Source organism: Pinus tabuliformis, chromosome 1_1, assembly GCF_031772625.1.
Source record: "Pinus tabuliformis cultivar Carrire ecotype Pingquan chromosome 1_1, CPIR1, whole genome shotgun sequence".
In the NCBI taxonomy this organism is placed as follows: domain Eukaryota; kingdom Viridiplantae; phylum Streptophyta; class Pinopsida; order Pinales; family Pinaceae; genus Pinus; species Pinus tabuliformis.
This window is the reverse complement of record NC_142297.1, coordinates 125,089,540-125,096,459: the sequence shown is the minus strand read 5'-3', so window position 1 is coordinate 125,096,459 and position 6,920 is coordinate 125,089,540. Positions and strand designations below refer to the sequence as shown.

Genomic DNA, 6,920 nt, shown 5'->3' with positions numbered 1-6,920 from the left:
TTTATTGTTAAAAACTAATTACACCCAAATTTATTGTTAAAAACTAATTAAAAATCTATTTTTATCATTCCTTGCAGTGAAGAGAATTGTCCCAATTTCATCTCTTACCAGGGACTCTAGACTACGAATCGCATGGATTGGAGCATCACTTCGGCCTTTTTCAAGAACAAGTTGTGCGCTCAGCACCTTCACAACCAAATTGTACGCAGATGACCCAGGTGTCAGTTGGTCAACCTTTGTGAAAACAAGCTTCCTGAGATTTTCATATATAAGCCATTTTTCTTTGAAGTTATACACAATGCAATACACGTCTGAAACGATGGTAGTTAATTCGCGAAACTTTCACTGTAGCCACAGCAAGATGATCGAATCCGCTCTACTATCAAGACATTGAGAAGCAAAAACGCTGAGAAATAAGCAGAGCATAATTTAGGGTTATAAGGTCGGCCACTTCTATCTCCTCTTCTGCTCATCTTTCTTGCACTATTATTCACGAAAATAAGCACTCATCTTTGGATGTTTTGTGGGGCGAGCTATTGAAGAGATTCTCCTCCATCCGCCGATCCCTGAAAGTAACGAAATTCAACCCTGAAACCCTAATTGCCGGTGGATCACTGCCGCATTCCCTGTAAAAACATAGAACAAATCTGCGTGAAAACGTAGAACAAATCTGCAGCTGCGGCATGGAAAATCTACCTTATTAGAACCTATTGCTGCAATTTCGCATTGCCCGAATCGTTATTTTGAACCATAAATCACATGGTTAAAATCCCAAATAATGAAACTCTGAAGGCATTCACCTGGTCGAAATCGCAATTTCTAATGTGACTTGCAGCTTTCAGTTCACTGGGTTCAGGGACCCTGCCGGAAATGGGCCCTGTATACACCTTACGAATACACTCTGACACCTACACATGTTTTTCACCAAATATAAACTCAGGCTTGAGTCTGAACTATGTGGACTCTGCATCCACGGTTCTCAGTATGGATGGGAATGAAAATGTCTACTGTAAGTACTTGCTGGATAATAAAATGCAAGCAACCAGAGTTCATTCGGATCTGAGGTAAGCAGGCCATCCCGGACTGTAACAGAGCACATCTGCACAACGCTACCTGGAATGGATCGGATGTCGGAGAAAAGCTTCACAGAGGGGATACAGCGAAGACATGAGCAGCAGCTTTAATCCACACGGATTTCTGATTTTACTTTCTTTTTTGGGACATAGTTCTTTTGGGACAGAGATTGAGATGAAGCCTAATATTCTAATGGACGAGTATGAATTGGGGTGCCTAGTGGGGCAAGGGACGTTTGCCAAGGTCTACCATGCGAGAATCCTGAAGACTGGCGAGGATGTCACCATTAAAGCATGGACAGGAATAAAATTCTCAAGGTCAGGATGATGAAGCAGATTAAATGGAAAATCTCTGTTCAGCTTTATGAAGTAATGGCGAGAAAGTCCAAGATTTGCATCGTTATGGAGTACATTAAGGGTGGGGAGCTCTTCAACAGGGTAGCCGAAAAGGGGAAACTGAAGGAGGACGAAGCCACGTAGTATTTTCAGCAATTGATATGTGCAGTGGATTTCTGCCACGGCCGGGGAGTGTAACCACAGGGATTTGAAGACGGAGAATTTTTTATTAGACAGCAAAGGCGACATGAAGGTCTGCGACTTCGGCCTCAGCGCGTTGCCGGACCAGTTCAGGAAGGACGGTCTTCTCCACACAACGTGTGGCACGCCGGCGTATGTGGCACCGGAGGTCATAACGATGGCTATGACGGTCGAAGGGCAACATCTGATCTTCCGGGGTCATACTTTTCGTTCTCCTGGCGGGTTTCTTGCCATTCCATGATGCGAATTTGATGGCCTTGTATAAGAAGATCCACAAGGGGGACTTCAAATTCCCGCCCTGGTTTTCCTCCGATGTCCGGCAGCTCATTCTGCAGTTCCTGGATCCCAACCCTGAGACGAGGATAACCCTCGCCGAGCTAATGGAGGTCCCCTGGTTTCGGCAGGGCTTCGAACCCCCGCAGCCCGACTGCGATGTCGATGTCGGCCTCCTTGACGACGTCGATTCGGCGTTCTTTATTCCGAAGCCAGCCCACTTCAATGCCTTCAACATTATTGCTCTGTCCCCTGCATTCGACCTCTCAGGGTTATTCGAGGACAAAACCTTAAAGTCGAAATTGTGGTTCACATCGACTCAGCCGGCCTGGAGCATAATATCGAAGCTGGAGGAGATTGCCAAAATACTGAGATTCAGAGTCAAGAAATCTGAGGATTGCAAGATGAAGTTACAGAGACATGAGCAGGGGCTGAAGGGGCATTTGTCGATCGATGCCAAGATTTTCGAAGTAACACCCTCGTTCTTCGTGGTGGAGCTTCGCAAGATGAGGGGATATACAAAAATAGGCGACGAACACGCCCAATTTTGAGAGAAATGTGTTAAATTATGGATGGATAGATATATTTGTAGACGCTTAATTCTGAGCAATCTGTTTTAAATTTATTTGAAGATTTTCGGTATTTGTTTTCTTTTTGACATTTGTTTTTTTTAAATGGTCTGGAAAATAATAATTTTTTTTATTGTGAAATTTCACAAAAGTATGCATGTGAATCGTCATGGAGGTCAAAAGATTTTTAGAGCTTAAATATTTTTTGGTGAAAGAGTGAGATACAATGAGTTTTTACATGTTGATGGGCATGCTATGATGTTAGTAGTGTTTGGTAGCTTACAACAACATATATTTCATTTTTTTTTTCATAGCATAGTTTTTTTCATTTACACATTGAGTAAGGTTTCATTCATATGCTCGTGCACATCATTCATATGTTCGTGCACATCATTGTAACCTTGCTCATCATATCATTTTTAGTAGTTCTCATAAATTTAGTGATAGCCTATCTAATAGCAATTTCACATACATAGCTCCATCACTAAATTGAGAAGAAAGTGGGGAAAACACCCATCTAAGCTGGGATGACCATCTAAGTTGGGATGACCTAATATGACATATTAGGTCATGATTGCCAAGGAGCATCATCACTAGTAGTTCACCTCCCATGAAGGATCCCTTTCTAGATCTTAAATGCTAGTTTGTTAGTTAGTTGCATATTTTGTTGTTTCTTCTAGCCTTTAATTTGTATGCATGCCAAATTTAAGGATTGACTCTTCAATTGACGATCTCTTTGTGAAACTATAAAAAATCCTTTGCGAGATGAATAAGAACCAACAATTTTTCTTTGGGATTCATTTATGATTTACTTTCTCTTTTAAATCGGAGTTTTTTTTACATTTCTTTGTGGATATTTGAGATAAATATGATTAAACCTCATCACACTTATTCTTCTACTTGAAAATTTTCTAGGTTTTGACAACATACCAATACGACGAAGAGTGAGATACCTAGACCCTTAATCTAAGGCATGTTACCATAAATCCAACTCTAATACCATTTTGAAAGAAATGAATGTATGTTGTCTGACATATAGGCTCATGTGATTGTTCATGATTTTAAAATTCAAGAATGTAGATGAATTAATCATGCACAACAACATTTAAACATACATAACATAAATTGAACATAACATTCAAGCATAACATTTACGTATTAAATAATAGAGTGATTGGAATATTTATCCTTATAAATGAAATGTTTTACACAACTAGCTACAGATGTCAAATATTTCATCCAAGCATAGTTATTTTTGGACTAATTCTCTCTACAGTAGGCCACCCATAATCTATGGCTATGATTCCACAAAGGTGAGCATGCTCCTATGGATGTCTATAGTGAACACTAAGATACCAATACCTAGTAAATTAAGAGTGATGCGACTCCTACAATAATTCCTATTAGCCAACTCTCTTTCCCATCATTTTTCACAATCTAAATATGATATTTATTTCTATGTATCATAGTCCCTTAGACAATCTCTATCCCTTCTAGGGCTCTAACATAGATTGGTAAGGAATCTCTTAGTTATGGGATTTAGGAAATCTAGCTACTAATGGAGCACTTACAACGTCAACCTTTACCAATCACTTTAGTGATTTCTAAATGAGAAACCCTCGGAAACATGTAAAGATGGTTCTTATCATAAATATCAACAATTGAGATTGGTTTTCAACACAAATTGTATTTTCTCCTCTTGTAGCACCAAAACTCTAGTTTTTTTTGTCCTCTTGTTTTTGGAAAGTTAGCTATCTCCTTTACTCAAATTCCTTTTCTTATGCATGTTCTTACTCAGACAATTCAAAAGATAATTTTAATAATCACATGTTCTCACATCTAGGTGAGATGTCTCTCTCACCCACCTCTTCCATGCATTTAATAAAACCACTCCCCTCATGAGTGTACTTAGCCCATGTTTCAGTAACTAATTTATACGACTCTTCTAACAACCTCAAAAATGCATTCAATGACTAGTTTTAATAAGTCAAATGGGAATTAAATGGTAATGGCATTTAATTTATGCTAATAACATGGGATTTTAGGCATGTGAGATTTACCCTTGCACCCATTTTTATCCCCCTCCTTTATGGAATGATAGGTCCTTCATGAGTATGTTCTTGTCCATTTTATAACCAGTGATGTATTTTATATTATTATTTTCAATATAAATGTTTACATATAATTTTTTGTTTGATATTGTGTCCATGACTTGTGGGACTAGCATGTGATATAAGAAGCCATAGCCTAGGGCATCTAAGCCATCAAAATCACTTGATGATCACACTAGGCCTAGACCACACTAACCCTTAACATGTATAATTTTTTTATGTCTCCTCCTGACTATTGTGAGTAACTCACATTGGTCACCTTACATAATGAAACCATTGAAATCCAATAATTCTAGGATATTTTACTACATTACCACATATTATATATCTTGGCATTTACACAATCATCATATTTAAAAATATACATTTCGAATCTAGTGATCAAAACTGGTGTGTTACACATTCCCCCGCCCCCCTCCCCAACCCCCTACACTTTTTCACTATATTTGATGCACATCACCATATAGGTTTACATGCATATACATAAAAAAATTTACATCTTAACATTCTATAATTTGAAAATTTAGTAACTCCTATATAAATTCCAAATGCCGAACTCTCACTGCCCTCAACCTACATAATCCAAGGAAGAGTACTCCCTTCTCTCCATCACAATCCTTTAGGTTGTCCCACTTACCTTTGAGGGCTCAACCACTGGTTGGACATTAAAATATCCAAGCTATGGAATTTAATAATCCTAGCTATAAAAAATGGAGTCTTTAGTCATTTATGCACAAATGTACATTCATATTTCCTCAAAATATGCAAAAGCTATGGTTAATCCTCCCACATATCCTCTTCATGCTCCCAAGTGGTATCTTTAGGATTGCAGTAGGTCCATTGAACCTTTACCAAGATAATGGCTCTGTACAAGAGCACTTTGAATTTGAGTCTAAGATGCATATTGGCTCCACCCAAAAGTCCCCTTTGTGCTCCACCTAGACCATAGTCTAATCAATCGCGAGGTTAGGATTAGGCACATACTTTTTCAATAAAGATACATGAAACACTTTTAGGAATATTCATGGATGCAAGTAATGCAAGAATATATATAGCCAACCTTATCTTATGTAGGACTTCAAATGTCCCACAATATTGTGCTACCGATTCTGGGTAGCTTCCCAATTTTAGTGAACTCTTTTTAACCTTCACTTTGAAAAACATATGCCCAACCAATCTGAAAAATCTATGCATTTTTCCTTTGTTTGCGCAACTTTCTACCTATCTTATGTATCCTTTATATTTTTACTTATCTATAACATATGTTCTTACATCTCTTTTATAATATATATCCCAACAATCACATTGTTTTCTAGGTTATCTGAACTCAAAATATAACTTCACAATTTCCTTTTTATATAAATTTCCATAATATTGGATTCTTTATCAATCAACTTAATTGAAATAATATGTGTGCCTTTCGTAAGCTTGTCCATTAATACCATGATGGAATCATATCACCTTTTTATCCTTGGTAGCTTGGTGATGAAATTTATGGTAACAATTTGTCATTACATTTAGTAATGGACAATGGATATAGAAATCATGTTGGATGTCTATGTTTAGCCTTACCTTCTAATATTACATGCATTTTCTTATGTAATAAACCACATGTTTTTTCATACTAAGTCAAAAATATTGGAATCTTATAGCTACAATAGTTTTCTGGTACCCTAGTGTCCAACATATGGTGCATCGCATAGTTCTCTTATTACTAAAGTTCTCAATTCTTGAGAATTAGGAACATAAACTTGTGTTCCTTTGCAAGAGGTTTCCATCCTCTTCTAGCATGTAGTATTTAAATTTTTTGTGTGAATTACCTTGTTGTAAGCCTTATTTAATTTGTAAATAGTGTTAGTCTGATCCTAATCTTCCAAAACTATTCTTTTTAAGTCTATGTTGTATATGCTAATAGCTATAGCATCATGCATTACATGCACCCTTTTAATTGTTAACCTCTTTATTCTCTTTTCCCTTAATGTTGTTGATGTCAAATTCAGATTCACTAGGGAATTCCAACCACATAATTTGTCTATGTGAGTATTTCAAACCTCTATGGTCTATTTTCAACCCAAAATTTCATCCCATAAGATAATGTCTTCACATTTCAATGCATGGATAATAATTGTAAGCTCCAAGTCATGGGTAGCATAATTTATTTCATGTTCTTTGATTTTATTCAATTCATATGACATGGCTATCTTGCATAAGTGGTCCACCAATTCCTTCTTTACATGCATTTATGCACACCAAAAATATCCTCATTTGGATATGCATTCTTTAGAATAGTTGCATTGGCTAATAAGTATTTCAGATATTGAAAATTATCTTCATAATTTGTAGTCCATTCAGTCTAT

The 6,920-nt window shown here is 37.1% G+C and overlaps 1 pseudogene; it reads left to right on the top strand.

Annotated features, from left to right (window-relative positions):
* The first annotated feature begins 805 nt into the window (after window positions 1-805).
* On the top strand, window positions 806-2,434 carry LOC149211964 (CBL-interacting protein kinase 2-like; annotated as a pseudogene).
* The last annotated feature ends 4,486 nt before the right edge of the window (window positions 2,435-6,920 follow it).